The following is a 22,198-nucleotide window of genomic DNA, read 5'->3' on the forward strand; positions in this document are numbered from 1 at the left end:
TTGTGTCCTTGGAGTTTAGTTTAAGTTGTTACTGATAATTAAAAAAAAAAATTCCCCTTTGTGGAGAAAATGCTATCTCCTGTTCTGTTTAGTTGGGTCAGGAGCATTTACTTAGCCCTCAAAAAAGTTGTGTTAGTAAGCCGAAGAGTGATTGTGGTACATTTGATTAAATTGAAAAAAAAAAATGTTGATCTTAAGAGAAAATAATGGAAACAGTGGTTGCAACCTTAAAAAATCTCACTAAATATTGGTTCTTAAATGTGTGTTAGAAGATTTCATTACAAAGCATGAGCAAGTTTGATTTTTATCTAATGAACTTGAGCTTGTTGCCAGTATGAGTCATTTTAGCAGTACACCTGAATGCACCAAGTGCGGCCACATTGGTCTCTGATAGATTAGTAGGCAGTGGGAATACGCAGGCTTGATTAAGCTGGGTGATTGCACATTCCTATTCCTGATAGCTTAAATTCTGTTCCATGTAGGAAAATCATTCTACTGAAGAAGGCAATGAAATGGTATTTTAATTAAGTGCTCAAAACAGCTAAATTAGAGCTAACGCTTAATACATGTCATGGATATTTCTTGTGTATACATTTTCTTCTCAAAAATACCCCCAAAGCAATGGTTTTCAAAGTGGTCTACTGAGTGCGCATGGAACACAGCAGTTCATATTTAAAAAGTAAAAAACCAGTACCTGTCAAGGTATTGATGTTGGGTATTCCCCCAGGCTAAAAGCATGGGGAATCTGTAGATAGGTACCTGCGTCTGGACACCGATTTTGGCATTTCATTATAACATTTGTTGAGATTTTTCAGTTGCGTAACCATAGAAGAGTTACATCTGTTTGAAACGTGAATCCACGCACCTTCATCTCTACAGCTCCTGAGAGCAAAGATTGAGAGAGTCAAAAAGAAGGTCATGGCACTTTTGGGGCACCTGGGTAGCACAGTCACTTAAGCGTCTGACTCTTGGTTTCAGGTCATGATCTCACAGTTTGTGAGTTTGAACCCAGCATCGGGCTCTACGCTGGCAGTGCGGAGCCTGCTTGGGATTCTCTCTCTCCCTCTCTCTCTGCCCCTCCCCCCACTCTCTCTTTTCTTTTTTTCTCTTTCTTTTCTTATCTTTCTTTCTTTTTCTTTTCTTTTCTTCTTTTTTTTTTTTTTTGGACTTTGAATGTCTACTAGAAGACCATCATCTAGAAGTTTAAGAGCTTATCTAAGAAGTTCTTCATTCTGGTTTTATATGACATTAGGAATTTGGAGTTGTTCTTAATCTTGGGTTCATAGATGCCCGGGGCTCACGCCCAAAGACTGATTCAGGCTGGGTAAAGCCTGGGTGTCACGGATAGGGGATTCTCATATGCAGCAGGCTGGAAAACCATTGCTCCTGTCCAAGAGCAATGCTTCTCAAGTTGTAAAGTGCACACAAGTCATCTGGGGATCTCATTAAAATGTATATACAGACATAGGACGTCTGGAGGAGTGCCTGCCATTCTTTATTTATAACGAGCGTCCAGGTGATGCTGCTGCTGGCGAGGAGGAGTTGTCCTGGTTTGTCTGGTATATGGGACTTTAAATGCCAAACCGAGAATGTGCTATGTAAACAGGGATAGCTCTAAACCTAGTTGTGGGTCCCTGGACTACATTTTATATGCTAAGGCCCTAGAGCACCTGGGAGTTTTATGTGCTGCAGAATCACCCGGAAGGCTTATTGTAATGCAGATTACTGCCTGCCCTCACAACTTCTCTTTCTGCAAGACCAGGGGAGTTTTGGAGACCTTACGTTTATTAAAAGTACCTCCTTGATGCTGATGCTGCTAGTTGAGGACCATGTGAAATAATTATGATCTTAGTTTGCCTGCAATTTGGAAATGGCTGGAGAGCTTTTAAACCACTGATGCCCGTCCTCGTCCCCAGAGATTATATTTTGAGGTCCAGCCTGGGATTTCCCAAAGCACCCCAAGTGATTTTAATCTTCAGTCTAGGCTGAAATTCATAGTAGATGCATATGTTACAATTATCTACAGTCCAAATATAAACTAATTTTTGTGTATTTGATGTTCATGTTTATTCATGCCTCTCTCTGTTCTGTCAACACAGACTATCATGAATGACTGAGCAAAGACATTAAAAGTCTGAATCCACACTGAGCTATCTCTTTTTCCTGGATGTTCCCATCACTCTAGGCCTGAAGAAGGAAGGATGTGATAGGATTTGTAATTCTCCCACTTGAGAGCAGGCTGGGCTTCCGTCTCGGTCTCTTGGTGTTTTTAGTCCTCCCACATTATTTGAGCAGAGTTGGGGCAGGACAGACCTCTTGGAACAAAATGCAATTAAGCATTTTCCTTAAAAAAAAATCACAAAAGAAAAAAAAAACACTTCACCCTAGAATCCTATTTTCTCTAAACTGGTAAACCTAAACTTTGACTCACTTTTTCTCGCTGCTCCCTCCCTTTCCCCTTTCCTTCTGTATGTCTTCCTCTCTCTCTCTCTCTCTCTCTCTCTCTCTTAAACTGGACTTATAACAACGACCACCACCACCACCACCACTGCTACATCAGAAGAACAGATGGCTGATATCTATTTCGCTAGTCTGGTTTCTCGTTCGTTGAAAGAAACCATATTAACATTCTTCAACTGCCTTTGCTGATGTTCAACCTCTCATTCTCAGTAATAACTCATACTACTATTTGATAATTTTACAGGTTTTGACTCTATGTGTTGAATTTTTATAAGGAATATAAGTGTTTAACTTTTTACATGCATCACTGTCCACAAAAAAATCATAACCTGTCCTTATCATTCTTTCAGTATGTTTAGATCAACCTTTTTTTGATTCAACCAATATTAATATATGTGGTTACGAGTATGTAAATGTTATTCACAACTGAACCACAGATGACACTTAATCACATTACTGCTCTTGTAGAAGTTTTGTTTTCTCTGGTATTCATAATTGCCTCTTCCTGTTTGTCTTTATTTTTTTGCTTGCTTTTCTATGAACCCATCAACACATCCTCCCCAAACTCTATTACCTTAGTAAATATGTGCACTCATATTTGTACAGAGCACGTATTTTCCAAGTTTTGCTTTTCTTGTTTTGCTCATTTGTTTTTAGTAAATTCATCTTTTAATATTATAATATAATCTCTTAGTAATATAATATAATCTTTATTCTTTGTTTCACTCTTAACTGAAGGTTCCATCAGCCTGTAGCCTTGTTATGTTGAAGCATGCACGTCTGTATCTTTCTGAGAATCCGTGTGTGGGAGATAAATTTCTTGTGGGTATTGCTTGCGTGAAAAAGTTTAGGTTTACCAGTTTAGAGAAAATAGGATTCTAGGGTGAAGTTTTTTTTTCTTTTGTAATTTTTTTTTCAAGGAAAATGCTTAATTGCATTAAATTATAGCAAGCATTGCTTCTGAGGACTGTATTGCCATTCTGTGTCTTAAGTTTTTTTTTTCTACGTTTATTTGTTTTGAGAGAGAGAGAGCTTGAGTGCAGGAGGGGAGAGAGAGAGAGAGAGAGAGAGAGAGAGAGAAAGATAGAGAGAGGATCTCAAAGAGGTTCCACGCTGTCAATGCAGAGCCCAACACAGGACTTGAACTCATTAACTGTGAGATTATGACCTAAGCCGAAATCAGGAGTCAGACACTTAACTGGTTGAGTCACCCAGGTGCCCCTTAAATTTTGTATTATAACAATTTTTTTTTCTTTTGGCTTTAAAATGTACTTTTAATCTGATGTTTTAAAATCCCTTTACGAGGGATTAAATCATTGTCCTCTGGGTATATAATTTTTCTGGAATATTGAGAAATAAGTAAATTAATAGATAAAATAATTATTGACAGCTATGGGCATTCTATATATATATATATATATATATATATATATATATAATATATATATCTTATTAACATATATGAATGCATGTGAGTATGTTTCCTTTTTTTGTATTTGTATATACAATGTATACATAAAATTTTTAAAAATACAACTTTCAACAAGGCTGCACTGCCAAGTATTACTAATGCATAAACAAATTAATTGTAGAAATTTGCATGTGTTCTTTGTTTATATTTTCCAAGATAACTGCTATAGAATATGCACTGCATGTTTAATAAAGAAAAAAGTTACAAAGACATTATCACTCAGGATTTCCAGCTTTAGAATTGTAACTGTGTGTTATTTCTTGAAAAATTAAGGAAAATTAGAAGAGGATCATGAGAGAAGTGTGAATTGGTAGTAATGTTCCCACCATATTTCAAGTTCAGTTACTAATTTCCGTACTGGTGGCTGGGAGAACCTAGTTAAAATCACCTTTTTGAGAAGTGTTATCCCGAATTTCTCTTTTCTTCATGAAAACTTGAAGAGGCCTTAGGGATGGAAAACACTGTGGCAACATTGATTCCTCGTGTGGATGGTCCCATTGCTCTGATCTCATGCCATCACTAGACCTCAATTTGCCTTGGTGTTTTAATGCACAGGACACATCTTCTGGTGAGGGCCTTTTAGATTTTCCCTCTGTGTCTCATCAACCTGCACAAGAAAATGAGGACTAGAGGGGGTTGTCCTGCACATCATTCAGGATACTTTGTCTGCCAAATTATATTTTAATATTCCACTCAGCCCAGAAATGAGTTTTACAATTTACTGTAGCACAGTAATTTCCAAAATGCCTGTGTGAGGTCACTGAGCCGTTGTGTTCCTCATCAGAGTTAAAGGAATTGTATTAATCTTTTCATTGTCTTTCCTCACATAGAACAAAATGACTGATTGTTTGGCATATGCTTGAGTACCAAATGGTGCCCAGCAGATGGAAGCAGTTCAAGCAGAAGCTGAGTCGGGCAGAGATACACTCCACAATTTTGTGTTTGTAAGGAGAAACAATTGAATGGGCCTCTTTTTCTTCCCCCTTTGATATTTGGATACTGAACTGCAGGGGGGAAAAATCCTGAGTTAATTGCTGTCTCTTTTATTGATCTGGATTCTATTGAATGAGAACACATTTGCAATTATTCCAGCCCTCCAAATGAAATAGAAATTTCAGAAATAGAAAATTATTAATGTCACTGAAACCCCACTAGCAGGATTTGATGATATATTAATTGTGGAAGAAACAAAGCTTAAAAGAATACTCATTATAATTATAGTGGAGGCTGTCATTTCTGGAATGATGGCATGCAGACCTCTGAAAAATTCTCTCTTCCAGATAAGCAGTGAAAAGACTGGCAAAAGTTGTCAGAATAAAATGTTTCACAACTCTGGAAATTAACCAGCCATCACAAGATGGAAGGAACATTTTTTTAATGGTTGAATCTTGGTAAAACCTGTAAGCTTTGACGTGTTTTAACTTATTTTTCCCTTTTTCCTTTCCAATTTCATGGTAGACTTGAAAACCAATACCAGCCTGCTGTCACAATCATAACCAGTATGCTGGTAGCCATCCGAGGATATAAGAACAGAAGTGAAAGCTGTGTTCTTAAGACAGTTGTCATGAATTGACTTTTTGGGTGATTCCTTGAGAGACCTCAATTGCAAGGCAGCATATATATGACCTGATTCCGGGTTTGCCCATGGCTGTTGGAGGGTGGGGGACTTTTCCTTAGGAACATTGTGTAGAACAACAAGAGACAATTGCCTGACAGTAGGGGTTAGCTGAGTAACTTAAAAATCTAAGAAGTGAGATGCCCATAGGATTGTTGAATACTTTTGACAGTTTCTTGGAAAAAAGAGGATTTGCATATGCTCAGGAAAGGCATGAGAAAGTTTTAAGCTCTTATCTTCAGTTGACTTTGAGGCTTTATGCAAGCAGAAAGTGAGGTGGAGGAAGAGTTGTCAACTGCTTCCCTGATGTTGAATGACTATCTCAGCATAAACCAGCAAACAAAGACCTGGAGAATTAATTGTTCTAGCCATTTAACAAATTCAGTTATAAACTGGCCACTAGGTTACATGCAGAAAAATCTTCAATGGCCACAAATGAAAAGGAATATAGATTTTGTAGAATTAGTTCAACAAATCACTAAAACAAAATAAAAACAGCAACCAGGGAGGGGGAAAAAATCCTCAACTTTGAGGAGAGACAAGACTGATTTTTAGAGTTTTTACATTGTATTATCTAAAATGTCCTATTTCAATAAAATTGTATATAAGTTTTCAACAAGAAATTAGGAGCAAAAATAAAATAAAGATAAAATAAAATAAAATAAAGATAAAATAAAATAAAATAAAATAAATAAAATAAAATAAAATAAAATAAAATAAAATAAAATAAAATAAAATAAAATAAAACAAAACCTATACAGAAAGAGAAAGAAAACCAGTCTATAGAAACTGCCCTGGAAGGAGTCCGGACATTGGGTTTACTGGACAAACACTTAAAATCAGCTATTATAAATACATTCAAAGAATTAAAAGTTACTGCATCTAAAAAAACAAGAGCATGAAAATGATATTCCACCAAAAAAGAATATCAATAAAGTGTAGAAATCATGAAGAAGAACCAAATTGAAATTCTAGAGTATGAAAGTACAATAGCTTAAATAATACATTCAGTAGAGAGGCTCAACAGTGATGGGTGGCGTAAAAATAAAACCAACAAATCTTAAAATAGGTCAGTTGAGATTCTTTAGTCTGAGGACCGTAAAGAGAAAAGGATGAAGAAAAATAAACCAAGCCTCAGGGACATAAGGGACATTATCAATATACTCATAATAGGATCCCAAAAGTAGAGAAGAGAAATAAGCAGAAAGAATGCTTGAAGAAACCATGGTCAAAAAACTTTCTAAATTTGATGGAAAAAAAACAAAACATTAAACTGCAAATCCATGATCCTCGGCGAACTTCAAGCAGGATGAACTAAAGACATCCACACAAAGATGTTATAGGCTAACTATTGAAGTGTTGAAAGCAGCAATAGAATATATTATAATAGCACTGTATGGCAGCAGGTGATAGCTACCTTTGTGGTGGGCATAGCGTAACATATAGAGTTGCCAAATCACTATGTCATACATCTGCAACTAATGTGACATTGTCTATCTGTTACACTTCAATTAAAAAAGTATCCTTACAGCTTAGGAGCTAATAAGAAAGAAAAGGAAGGAAGGAAGGAAGGAAGGAAGGAAGGAAGGAAGGAAGGAAAGAAAGAAAAGAAAAAAAAAGGAAAAGAGAAAAGAAAAGAGAAAAGAAAAGAAAAGAGAAAAGAAAGGAAAGGAAAGGAAAAAATATATATAAAAAGGACAAGGAGAGGGGCTTAGATGGTTAAGCATCTGAATTTGGCTCAGGTCATGATCTTGTGGTTCATGAGTTTGAGCCCTGTGTCAGGATCTGTGCTGACAGTACAGAGCTTGGAGCCTGTAGCCTGTTTTGGATGCTGTGTCTCCCTCTCGCTCTGCCCCTCCCTTCCTTGTGCTCTGTCTCTCTCAAAAATAAATAAACATTAAAAAAATAAATTAAAAAAATTAAAAGAACAAGGAGATTATAATGGTAAAATAGAAAATATCTACTTAATATAGAAGACAATTGAAACAGAGATAGAGAGATACACCACCAACAACAAAAGAAACCCAAATAACACACATAGGAAACAAATCACAAAATGGCAGACATGAATCTTACCTTGTCAGCAATTACATTAAATATAAGTGGCTTAAACATTCAAATTAAAAGGCTAAGACTAGAAGAATGGAATAAACTAAAACAAATGGATTAAATTAATAATTGAAATAATTGAAAACAAATTAATAATTGAAACAATAATAAAAACAATTATTATTGATAACAATAATTGAAAACAAACTAAACCAAAATTTCACCCAAAAAGGCCCAAACAGTATCAATGGTGAAGTCTATCAAAACTTTAAAGAAGAGCTAACACCAACTTTACAAACACTTCTGAAGAATAGAAAAGAGTGACACATCCCAACTCACTCTATGAGTTCAGAATTATTCTGTTACAAAGGCATCCAAAGATATCATGGTAAAGAAATTAACACTATTTCTTATGAACATAGACACAAAAATCCTCTATAGAATACTAGCTAGCCCAATGCAGCAACATATAGATAGAATTATATACTATGACCATGTGGGATTTGTTCCAGAAGGCAAGATTTATTGAACATATGAAAATCAACCAATGTGGAATTCCATATTAGTAGAATAAAGGACAAAAAACACATTATCTACTTCAGTAGATTCATTTAAATCCTTTGAAAAGTTCCAACATCCTTTCATAATAACATGCAACAAAAAATAGAAGGGAACTTTGTCAATAAAGGTCATTTAAAAAAAAAACACACATCTAACATCATATTTAATGGTTCAAAACTAAATGCTTCCCCTCTAAGATCATGAACAAGACAAGGATATCAGCTCATACCACTTCTATTCAACACAATACTGGAGGTTCTGTCCAGAAAAAAAAGGAATCTAGATTGGGCAGAAAGTAAGTAAAATTCTCTTTTGGTAGATTATATAATTTAGCATGTAGAAAATTGTAAGAACTGTGCGTGCACACACACACACACACACACACACACACACACATACTACAACTAATAAATGGATTCAGCAAGTTGTAGGATTCGGAATCACCATGCAAAAATAAATTGTATTCTGCGCACTTGCAATGAATGATGTGAAATGAATTTTAAAAACGAGTCCATTTAAAATAGCACAAGTATAAAATATTTATGATTAAATTTAACAAAAGAAGTGCAAAACTTCTATATTGAAAACCATAACAATGTCATTGAAAATAATTAAGAGATTAAGTGGAATGATGTATCATTTTCATTGGAAGACTTAATATTGAAAAAATAGCAGTACTCCCCAAATTGTACAGATTTCATACAGTTTTTGTCAAAATACCAGCTTATGTTTTTACAGAAATTGATAAATTTACCTTAAATATTATATGTAAATCCACTGGATTCAGAAAGAAATATGAGGTTGAAAAAAAAAAGTTGGATGACTCACAGTGTGTGATTTCAGAACTTAAAAGGTATAGTAATTAAGACTGTGGTACTGGCTTAGGGATAGACATATAGTTCACTGTAATAGAATTAAGAGTCCAGAAATAACTTCATATTTACTGTCAATAGATTTTTAACAAAGTTGTCATGATAATTTAATTGAGAAAGAATAGTTTTGGTTTGTTTTTTGGTTTTGGTTTTGTTTTTTCAAAAAAATGGTGGTGGCACAACTGGATGTCCACATGCAAAGAATAAAGTTGGACCCTTTCCTCACATCATACACAACCATTGACTAAAAATGGGTCAAAGACCTAAATATAGAGCTGACTCTAGAAAACTTTCAGAAGAAAATAAGCGTAAACCTTGTGACTTTGGATTGGGTAATGGTATCATAAACATGACATCAAAAGCACCAGGAACATAAGAAAAATTAGGTAAATTGGGCTTCATTAAAATTAAAAACTTTGTCCTTTACATAATGGTGATGTAATGTGAAAAGGCAAGTCAAGGAGTGGGAGAAAACGTTTGCAAATTATACATCTGTTAGTAGTCTAGGTTTCTGAATATATGAAGTATTACAATTCAAAAACAATAATACATACAAAAAATGGGAAAATGATTTGAGTATATATTTCTCCAAATAGCCAGTAATCACATGAAGTATGCTCACCATCTTTAGTCCTTATGGAAAAGCAAAGTGCACAATGAGAGTGGCTTGAACAAGTGTAGGTGCTCTGCAGGATGGTGTACTGGATCAGGAGTCAGCAGATCAAGGTAGCATATCTGTTACCTTCTGACAGATGCTGCACAGGATAGGAGAAGCAGTGTTGAGTCTGCTCTCGGGGGCCAGGTGTTTTGGGATGTGGTCTTTGCAGACCGGGAATAGCAGTGCACTCTGGGCCAAGTTATGCTGGTGAAGGCTATGGGAAAAATTAATTTGTAGGTTGTCAGAAAGAGGTCCATGAAAGCTTCATGGTTGATTTGATAGCCAAGCAATCTGTAAGTGAATTGGAGAGTCCAATGATAGCATGTGATAGGTGGGGGAGGTCTCTTAGCTACCTGAAAGTGTAATAAACTTGGGCAAAGAAACAAAAACCGGATGGGCAGTTGTTGTGGACTCCAGTTATGACAACACTGTCACTAGACCAAATTGTGCACCTTTTGGTCTTAGGAAGTGGTACATGTGAACATTTCAGGTACATGTGAACATCTTCAAATGTGTGATGATCCTAGTGCTGTCCATAGGGTGTTACCAGAGCTGAATCAAGGGTACAGTTGTCAAGGGGGAAAAAAAGCACAATAAGATGCCAGTTTATTCCCACTTGGTTAGCTATACTGTTTAAAAAAGTGCGGAAGGGGCACCTGGGTGGCTCAGTTGGTTAAGGATCTGACTTTGGCTCAGGTCCTGATCTCACTGCTCGTGGATTCGAGACCCATGTCAGGCTCTGTGCAGAAAGCTCAGAACCTGGAGCCTGCTTCGGATTCTGTGTCTCCCTCTCTGTCTCTGCCCCTCCCTGACTTGTGCTCTGTCTCTCTCAAAACTAAATAATTAAACATTAAAAAAAAAAAACTAAAGAGTGAGGGGAATAAAAAATTAGTAAAGATGTTGATAAATTAGAGCACTCTTACATGGTTGGTGGGGATGTATAATGGTGCTTTGGAAAATAGTAGTTCCTAAAAGAGTTAAATATAATGTAATATTTATTACCCACCACTTACACTGATAAGTACATACCCAAGAGAAATGAAAATCTGTGTCCACACAACAACTCGTGCACGAATATCTATAGAAGCATTATTTATAGTAGTCAAAAGAGTGGAAACAACCTAAATGAACATAAACTGATGAAAGGATAATCCAAATGTAGTATATCCATACAATGGGATATTATTCAGTCATAATGAGGACCGAAGTACTGATGGGTGCAACAAGAAGCATGAACCTTGAAAACGTGCTAAGAGAAAGAAGCCAGATACAAAATACCGCATAGTATATAATTCCATTCATATGAAATATACCTCCTCAGATCCTTTCAAGGATCAGCTCTAGGCACTGTCCTCTGGTAAAGTGTGACCACTGAACTCCTAGCCCCATCCAACTGGACCAGAGTTGGAGGCCTTACCTAAGGACAATTAATTGAAGGCTGGTCAGGAATTTATGTGGTGACTGTTGAGTTGGATTGTTGGTAAGTCATGTTCACAGACATTTAAAGTAGGAGTATTGAGATAATAAGGCATTTAGTCAGGGTCTCAGCAGGGGATAGATGGCACCCCTGACTTAGGATAATTCAAGGAAGACCTAATAGAGTCAGAGAGATGTGGGAAAGGGAAATCAGGGTTGGGTGGGTTGAAGGGAGGGCATGTCTGACAGAGGAGGTGACAGCTGGCTGGCCCCAGAAGATTTAGGGCAGTGGAAATAGTACCGAATGATGAGCATAATAAGGCACTGGTGAGAAAATTTAAGGAGAGGAGACTTAAAAAGTTGAAAAGAAACAAAAAACAAAAGGTCTTATTTACATGTGGCAACGTGAGATGTACATGGGTTGAAAACTCCGTTAAAGGACGCTAAAAATGTGCGGAATCCAGAGTTGTGTGTGATCTCTACAAAGGTTATATTTCCATTGTTCTGTGGGGTCAGAGACTTATGACTGGGTCCCTGAGTTGAGTGAATACCCACATATTCCTCTAAAATAAGCTAGACCTTCTTTCCCTTCTGAGAAGGGAAATTCTAGTGAGATCAGCTTTCCTCTTGTGACCAGCTCTTCTTTTCCTTGTACCTCTTCTTTTGAATCTCTTCTGGGCTAAATTCTCCTGTCGAATATGTCTGAGGAGCCTGTGATGCCTCCAGGATAGAGCACTAATTCCGAACAGGAGAGTCAAATCTATCCACACTCACCTACAAAATGACTAAGCATAGCAATTCCCATTAGAATGGACTCCTGAAGAAAATTCTTAGTGTCTTAGTGTTGTTGAGAGAACTGTCATGTAGTGGAAATAAACTTTTCTTTTATTTAAAAAAATTTAAATGTTTATTTATTTTGAGAGACAGAGAGAGAGCGGGGGAAGGTCAGGGAAAGGGCAAGAGAGAGAATCAGAATCCACTGACAGCATGGAGCTCAGCACAGGGTTTGATCCCATGACCATGAGATCATGACCTGAGCCAGAATCAAGAGTTGGAACCTTAACTGATTGAGCCACCCAGGCGCCCTTAAACTTTTCTTTTAAAAATCCACTTTTATGGACACAAAGCAGACACAACTGGGAAAATGGAGCAAATGTGAACTTCCCTCTTTCTCCAGCTAAGTACTGGAAGAGGGTCAGCCTAGCAAGACAGACTTCTAGACAATAGCTACCCTACTCCAGCCAAACACTCCAGAAAAAAAAACTGTGGCTTCAGCCCCACCCATTACAGTAAAGACTAAGCATAGACTTCTACCTTCATCAGGCTGTAATGAGTTAGCCCCGTCAGGTGTGAGAAATTGGACAGGGAATTGGAACTTCCATCCTAGAAGGCTGGTAATAACCCCAGGCCATGGTCCAAGGGAGATAACATAAGACGCTTGGATTTTCATCCCCATTGAGTACTAACAAGATGCTGCTATTCCTTCCTGATGAGGTGGTTACAGGGGACATTTAGTGGCTAGTGAGGACTTTGATCACCACCAAGGTGCTAATGAGACCACCTGTCTGAGTGTCAGTGAAAGCCAGGTGGGGAGCAGTAATGAGGCCCTCTGACCCCTCCAAGCAGGGGTGTATCAGTGAAGGGCTGCTGGGGAGCTAGGACTCTCAGCCCTGTCTAGCAGTAATGAGGAGCCCACTCCTTGGGTGAGACGGAGTGAGGAATGTGAACTTTTACTGCAAACTTTGCCTGTGTGGCCACCACAGGTGAACTCAGTGAGCAGTGTACTCATCCAAGTGGTAAGTGTTTTTAAGATCCAGGATCATCTCAGTCTAAAAATATGTATATATATAGGTGACTGGATCAGAAATATGTCTGAATTCTTTAAGGCTCCTTTTATTCATTCATATGGCTACTTAGAAGAAAAATCACTTGGGCTTCATCAGAGTAGGAGTCAAGGGAAAGAAAGAAGTATTGTATTTAGGACTGTCCACAGAATTTCCAGTGTTCAAATTAGGCATATGTAACCCCTTACCTCCTTCATTAACCTGGAAATGAGCAAAAGGAGCTAAAACTTAGTTGAAAAAAGCCATTTTCAGTGACCACATGGCCAGGTGTATAGTCAGGTGTGTGGAACAGAAGGTGTTGAGAGTGGTGGACTCAGAAATGTTTTCAATTGAGTTTTAGAAGTCCATTCCACTTTGTGTCAACTCCCGCAACCTACAGACAATACGGGGTGCAAAGCATTCACTAAGCTGTATAATTGATTTATTGTGAAGTGGTCTTTGGGACAAAATGCACACCAATGTCAGAATGTAGATGAAAAGATGAAAACATGGCATAGTTTTGTTTCAAGGGCAAATATGATACCGGAGTCAACTGGTCAGACAGGAAGCAGGGAAGAAACAACAGTGGCCCTGAGATAGGGCCAAATATTTCACATGGGCAGTTTACCAGAAGCACGCAGGCACATCACCCCATGCAATGTTGGCCTCTGTCGGCATGAGACAAATGGAATCGTCACGGGCAGAAGTCACAAGTGTGGCGTGCATTGGTAGGTTTTGCATTAGAATCATATAGTCTTTGGCTGCAAGCCCCGTTACGATGGCGGATGTGTTAACAAGTCTCTTTGATGATGGGGTTTAGGTAGAGGTGGCAGTGCCTGGGTGGTGCTGGCTTGCTCACTAGTCACTAGTCAGTTTCTTCAGAGCACAAGTCCTTCCTGTGGGAATCCACCTGAGTCCGGTCGGCAGAAGAGATTTATTTCTTCATTTCATGGCCCTAAAGATGGGAATCTTTGATATGCCAGAATGTAGTCTTCCAAGTGGTGGCCCAGATGGCTAGGTCATTGGCCGTAATCCAGGAGTTAGTAAAAAGTGTCCTAGCTGGCTGTTAAGAGTATGGTCTGAGGCAGGGGTGATGACTTCAAGTTTAGCCTGTTGTGCTGACTGGCGTTTCCACAGTGATTCATCCAAAGACGCCATTGCTCCAGGTCAGCTCCTTAGATGACCTGTTTTTGTTTGTTTGTTTTCGTGGTGGTTCTTTCTGTGGATCTGGTTGGTTTCTCACATGTATACTCAACTGACGCACAGGGTGACCATCTGCCTATGTCCAGACTTCTATCTTCCTTTGACTTCAGACCGTTTTCCTCCAGCCAGCGGGACTGCTGAGCTCTGCTGAGATTCCCAGCTCCTCTGTACTCGCCCCAGGCAGTCAGCTGGAGTATTGTTGGGCACGTTCAGTCCACTCCTGTGTTCTCAGTGCTCACTGACCCGTGCTGCTGGTTACTCAGTGTATGAAACCATCAATTCTGACATGTTGTTCACTTTTATAGTTTTTCTGGATGGAAGGATAAGTCCAGCCCCTTTTACTCCACCATGGCCCCAAGTGGAAGCTCCCTCTTCTCTTACAGAGTTAGAACAGTAACAAGAAGGTTTTCCTTAGAAGATCCTTCCTACTGGAGAAAAACAAGGGCCAGGGTGGTTGGAGGTTGAAAAAGAAAGAAAAAAAAGTAAAATATATCCACAAATGAAATTTTTCCAAGGGCTTGGGGTAGTTTTTTGTCCTACTTTTAGGGAGATCCTAATCACCCCGCAAGAATTTAGGCCTGCAGATTGCCAGCCTTAATTCTTAAAATGATAAACCAACCCAAGTGTCCACACTTCTTCAGGGAGTGTGGAGCATCACCAATGACACTAGAGGACGCTCCCGTGATTATGAGTTTACTGACCCCCTCCCCATCCTGCTGTGCACACTCTTTTCCTGGCAAGCACACTCTTTTCCTTGACGCTGATGGATTACAGTCTGCGCAGGAAGCACTGTCAGCATCACAGCCCCAGTGTGACGGACCACGGGCTGAAGATAAATGACTGGGGAAGATAGCCAATTTATTCATTGGATATTCCCATGTAACTTCCAGCCAAAATCCTTTACAGAGCGAAGGCAAAGCCAAAGTAGACACCAGTAACTCACTAACTTTTTTCCTCCCAACTATGGGCTCTTCTGTCTTGACACATATGTGTTTTTGCATAGCCACACACCTCAACGCAGATCCCATCTCTGCCTGCATTTTCAAGTTCTTCTGTTTTCTTCTTCCTTTTTGGAGCTGTTCCCAATGACTTGTCCTGAAACAAATGTTTTGCTAGACTTTTAAATAGTGAGAGCTTAGGCCAGTTGTTGTGATTTTCTTGTGTGGTCCCTAGGTTTCACTCATCTTTTGGCCAGTTTTCAGAACTGTGGTGGAGATCTGTAAGGGAGCATTCTCTTCTTTAAGTTCTACATGTGTGAGCTGGTAAGAGAGAAGGGAAAGCTAAGTAGTAGCCATTGAGGGCTTTTTTTTCCCCCTCTCTGGCGGGCTCTCTATTTGGGATTGTGTGTAGACCGTCTCATTCAACAGCCTTGTGATGTAGCAGTTACTGTTCTGAATCAACTGATGAAGAAACACAGACTCACATAGCACCAAGATCTGTGCCTACGCTTTTTTCAGTTCTCCACATTCACAAGTCTTTCCCTTTTATGCTTTTCTTCACACATTTATTTTGTAAAATCAGGAAGACATTGGACTCTTTATACATTTTTATTTAAAAAGTAATCTTGATTCTCATTGGTCTCTTGCTAGAGATAGAGAATATGTATACTTTTTGGTATTCTAAGTAACACTTCAGCCCTCATCTCTATAGTCACACACACACACACACACACACACACACACACACACACACCCCAACGTGTTATTCATTTTCCTCCTCTGTTTGGCTCTATTCCCCTTTCCATTTAAGAGACTGTAGTTTAATTAGCAAATGCACCATCCAGTAGCTCTTCCAGGTTTACCTCAATCTTGCTAGGAGTTTAAATGATCCCTCCTCATTCTGGCAGTTTCGTGCTGACTGATGTTGCCAGCAAGTCATCAAATTCCTGATCCATTGTCCTACAGCTCCTGACACTATTGGTCATTCCAGTGCTCATATTGTCAAAGCAGGTTCATAGAATTCTAGAAATTGGGTCAACTCTTCTATACACCTGCTAGCACAGGATTATTCCTTACAATATACATTATTAATGGGATGAACTGGAATATATATTTTAGAATCAGTCCTTCCTCTCAAACAGAGAAAGGAAGAGGTCTTCAATGAGAACAGGGATCCATCCTAATTAATGATCTCAGAGTCACATAAAGGATGGGGATACTGTCTTATTACAGTCCTAACAGAATCATGTCAAGCAATGTCATTTTTGTCTAATTTAAAATGTTCCAAAATCTATAGAATTTCTACACTTCTTACAGGATAGTAATTCATTCTTTAAGACTTATTACCAATAGGGGAAAGTTCCATCTCCAAGGTAAATTTCTTAATATTCTTCAGTTTTGATTGGAGAAGGTTTGGTAGCTGAGGGAATGGGCCATACTCTGATTTCAAAGATAATGATCTAAATTAAGAATTCTGTAGAGATCAAGAAAGACTTTGTAGAAATTAGATGGGGCAAAAAAGATCAGTTTGTTTTTTTAAATTTTTTTTTTTCAACGTTTATTTATTTTTGGGACAGAGAGAGACAGAGCATGAACGGGGGAGGGGCAGAGAGAGAGGGAGACACAGAATCGGAAACAGGCTCCAGGCTCTGAGCCATCAGCCCAGAGCCCGACGCGGGGCTCGAACTCACGGACCGCGAGATCGTGACCTGGCTGAAGTCGGACGCTCAACCGACCGCGCCACCCAGGCGCCCCAAAAAAGATCAGTTTTAAGCACAGTACCTATCACATATTCAACAAATGTTTTCTTTCTCATCTTATTTACCCTTCTTACCACCTAAATTCAAGTCCTGGTCCCTCCCTTTATAATTCTTTTACTGTTAGCTATTCATTCATTGATCGAGAATGTACTGAGTTCCAAGTCTATTCCAACCATTGTGGGAGATAAAACTGGTACAGTGAATGAAAAAGTGATGGCCCTTCCCTTTTGGAGATTATAACCTAGTTGATAAATCAATTACTGATCAAGGAATCACACAAATGAATGAAAAAAAAAAATCAAACAGGTCCAACTGTGGTAGGAGAAGGAAACAAGTAACATGATGGTTCAGGGCGATTAGATCTAATCTTCATAGAGAAAAACTCCTGAATGATGAATCTAATGAGATTTTGCAAGATGGGAAGGAGAGGGCAGAGTCTCCCATGCAGAAAGAGGGAAGAATTATGAGCAAATGTTTGCTGTGCTAGGAAGCATGGGACATGTGCTCATTGAAAGATGTCTTGGCCAGTGAGGAGAAAGTAGGAGGATAAAGGACCAGATGAGGCTGGCAAGAGGATAGAGCAAGCCATGGATAGGAAGCACGTTGGACAGGAGCAAGGAGGCAGCTGGATACTAGCTAGGTGCAGTGCTCTGGGTAAGATAACACAATTGCTTGGATTAAAAGAGAGAAGTAGTAAAGTATTTCTACAGAAACTAGAATCTGACACTTTTCAATTCAGAGAGCATAATGTTCAAAGATAAAGTAGATCTTTTTATCTTACCCCATGCATCCTCACCCTTCAAGCCTAACTTGAAGATTATATCAGAAAAAAAAAACACTACAAATCTAATTTTAGAAGGACTGTATCAGCTTAAAATAGACTATTATTTACCAGTTTACTAAAAGAGAGTGTAATAGGAAAAGTGACATTTTAAGATCTCTCTTTTCCCACTTCCACTGAAGTCTTTTGTTTAAGTCAACTCTTAACTAGAGTTAACAGTAGACGCTGATGATTGAAGATGAAAAAGACATTGCTGATATAGTGAATCCTTCATCTTTAAGATGTAGGAAGACAGCATTCACTTTTCTGGAAAGTACCCTGCTTCTACCTACCCTGTCTCGTCTATTCATTAAATAATACCTGTGAATTGAAATAATTTTTAACTCTTGATATATGAAAACAGAAGAAGTCTGTTTTTTGCATGAAAAAGAAGATTGTGTCAAACGGGTTTCCTTCTTGGCTGTATTCTAGATTCAGAAAACTATACCTTGTGTAATTATTTACATGAATGTATTTTTTTACAGTCCTTTAGCCTCTTTGAGGGCAAGATATTTATCTTACTTATATTTGTAATTTCAGGACTTACTACAATAGCTAGCAAGCCAGAAACCACAAATAAATACTTGATGAATACCTGGAATAATGAACCACAATTTCTTGCTTCTGCAAGTTGAATCAATACTCTCGAATCACCATCACTAACCTGTGGCATTTTATAAATCTAAAATGTGCTTAATAGATCAACGACTATAACACAACTCTCATTTTAAAGATAAGGGAATAGAGACCTGGGAAGATAATTTATAAATTACACCTGGTTCTTAGTCAAACAATGTCCTCATTAGGTTAAGCGTCAGGATGAAATGCGGAAAGTAAACGTAAAAGTATTATGATGATATACCCATTTAATAATTTACTAATTTCAACAGAGCATGCATGGCCATTATTGTATTATTGAAATGCATTCCACTGATACTCGTGTTAATCAGATGTTGGGATTTTATATACCTAGAAATGGACGGCCAATTCCATGGAGTTCCTTTCTCTTTCTCTTTCATGTTCTGAGATGTTCTATTATTTTGACCCTTAGTTTTATTCTCTGGTTTCATCACAAGATGGTGCCAGTGTGTCTCTGTCACCGCAGAATAAAAAAAAATGAACATCTGCAAGTACTTGCTTTGGAGGTTGGATATAGATCTAGTAAAGTCCAGCCATTTTTGCATTTTCTGCTTTCTTTCAACTTTCCAGTATGCCCGCTCAAGCAACTGGTGAATATTTCTGTAGGAGTTATTCTTCAGAGATCAGATATTTCTGTATCTAAGAGATACCCATGTTCGTAAGTGACTATGACCTCTTCTTATTTTAATGAGTTTCACTTACCTATAGGAGCACACACAGCATGCATACAAATTCAGATCATTTTTCTTATTTTGGCCGATGTACTGAAATGTTCTGGTAACTTCTACATATTGTATATCAATCTCAGTTCATAAACCCATCTCTTAATTTCCTCAGACTAGTGGAAAATTTAACTTCAATCATGTTTGTGGTTGTCAGTCAAACTTCTGGAATCTTAAACCATATTAAACATCTTGAAGAACTAATCGGTCACTGGTTACCTGTATCCTTTGAAAATTCCATTCTTTCAGTTGACAAGACCAATTATCCTTAGCTTCTGTGCCTTCCTTGGATGTGGGGATCACCATAGTGGTTGGAAGTGCTGGGTTTTTGCAGTCTTCTCAGCATAACATGTGGCCATTTGTTCTGAGGTTCTGTCACATCTTTAGGGACACTGCCAAATCCCTCTTCTTGAAGGGCTCCCCTTACACCCACGTGTGCGCGCACACACACACACACACACACACACACACATACACACCCGCAGTTCTAGACTTCTCTCAACCTTTAGGTATCTCCTTTTAGTCTAGAGATAAACCATGTCTCCTCAAGTCCTGTTCTTTTCATTGGCTTTAGACACTTGGAAACAAAAGCCAGAAAGTCCAGACCTCATCTGAACAAAGAAAGTATGGGGTGGCAACCTACTTAAAGAGGGGAAGGACAAGGCATAAAATGGAAGAATAGGGTAGCAGATCCAAGGAGGAAACAAAGATATGTTTCAGAAAATTGTCTTGACAAATATGCGGAGAAAGTCACTCACTAGCTACAGATGCCCTATTTTCCCCATTGTATATATTACCAGATGCAGGGGACCCTGCCAGGTCTCGCTAAAGCAAAGAATACTTAACAATGTCTGCAAATGGCAAAGCACACTAACTACTGAGTGTCCCTGAATCAATAAATCTGGTAACTAGTTTATGATAAGTAAATTAATTATATAATGCCTGAATCACAAAAGGGTTTAGTACAGCCCTGAGTCATTGAGCTACAGTCGAATATGCACCATTCTCCACTATTAATCTGATGTGTTTTTTGGTCAGTCCATAATGAGTCTGCATCTGGAGACAGGATAGTGATAGAATCATCTGTATGCGTGGAGAAGCCACAAGACTCCTTGATATTTCATATTCCAGTTTTTAATCTTTTCACCTGTATATATATTTTTTCAACTTTCATTTATTTCACAGATCATTTCTTAGTATAAGAGACCATTTTTCCATGAAGCATTCCATACAGAAGTCCTGCTTACTATTAATTTTGATTAAGTTGAGAAGCAGTAGTTAACAAATATTTTTAGGAAAACTTTTTCTTTGACAGTTCTACTAATGCTTCCCCAAACCAAGTGCATGTGTGTGTATATGTGCATCACACGTGTGTTAATGAATTTGATCCAAAACAGGAAAATGTCCCCTTTTCCAAGAGACCTTAGGGCCCACTGACTTAATAAAACATTTAAGCAATGAAATATTTTTGGATATCAAAACCACAGCAGTGAAATCATTTTGTGCCTCAGAACATGCAAGTCTAGGGGGAAAAATAACAGGAAAAAAAAAATAACAGTAGTCATGTATCATACCCTGAAGGTGAACAGTGAAATGCTTAATACAGTCACAGCCCCTGTAACTAAGCTACTTCCTGGAGCTAAGGAGAGAGATGTATGTGTATGTATATGTACATGTGTATGTATATATATATGTATATATATATCTCGCAATTTATATCTACATATATTTTTCCTTATATAAGCAATATATATATATATATATATTGCAATATATATATTTTCCTTATATATGCAATATATATATGCAATATATATATTGCATATATATTTTTTTCCCTTATATATCCAATATGTATATATTTTTCCTTATATATGCAATATATATTGCAATATATATATTTTTCCTTATACATGCAATATATATATTACAATATATATATATTTTCCTTATTTATGCAATATATATATGCAATATATATATTGATATATATTTTTTTTCTTATATATGAAATATATATTGCATATATTTTTTCCTTATATATACAATATATATATGTAATATATATATATTTTTACATATACTATATATATATGCAATATATATATTTTCCCCTTATATATGTAATATATACATAATATATATATTGCATATTTTTTTCCTTATATATGCAATATATATATATTGCAATAGATATCTATTTTTTCCTTATATGTGCAATATATATATTGCATATATATTTTTTCCTTATATATACAATATATATATGCAATATATATCTATTTTCCTTATATATGTAATATATATACTATATTTATATTGCATATATTTTTCCTTATATTTGCAATATATATACAATATATATTGCATTTTTTCCCCTTATATATGCACTATATTACAATATATATCTATTTTTTCCTTATATACGCAATATATATATACATGTAATATATATATTGCATATATATCTATTTTTTCCTTATATATACAATATATACATATGCAATGCATATATTTTTTTCCTTATACAATATATATATTCCTTATTTCCTTATACAATATATATATTTTTCCTTAAATATGCAATATATAAATATATTGCAATATATATTAATATATATTTTTTCCTTAGCCTGTAGTTTCTGGATGATGATCACATCAGCTTCAGTGACAGCTTTCTTCTTCCCTGTCTCTAGTCCTCAGCCTCTCAGAATCCGTGTATTACTTTCTTTTTCTATGGTTTCAACCCTCATAGAATGCATAATTTTTCAACATATTCTAGTTTCTCAAACTTATAATCTCAGCTTAAAATAGTTTCTCCCTAATCTCCTTCCCTGCCCAAAGTACAATAATTGAGTTTGTTTTACCCATATTTTTTCTCTCTCTTGCTACTACATTCTGTTTTATCCTTAACATTTATTTAATAAACTTCTGTCCCCATTTTCAAGCAATTTTTCGTATTGTATAGAGGGCTAAGGGGGAGCAAATGAGATGTCCTGTCTTTTGTTCAGTCACCTATTTGTTCTTTTACTCGTGAAACATTTATTGGCGGTTATAAGGGAGGCCTTGTATGTAAAGAAAGGCACGAGGGCCATTCCCTGCTGTGCTCCAAGAGCTGATGGAAACTATATAAATGTCGAATTTGGAAGGATGTTAAAGGTCATCCGGGTCAGCAGCTCCATGGACAAGGT

This window comes from Prionailurus viverrinus, chromosome D1, assembly GCF_022837055.1.
Source record: "Prionailurus viverrinus isolate Anna chromosome D1, UM_Priviv_1.0, whole genome shotgun sequence".
NCBI classification, from domain to species: Eukaryota; Metazoa; Chordata; class Mammalia; order Carnivora; family Felidae; genus Prionailurus; species Prionailurus viverrinus.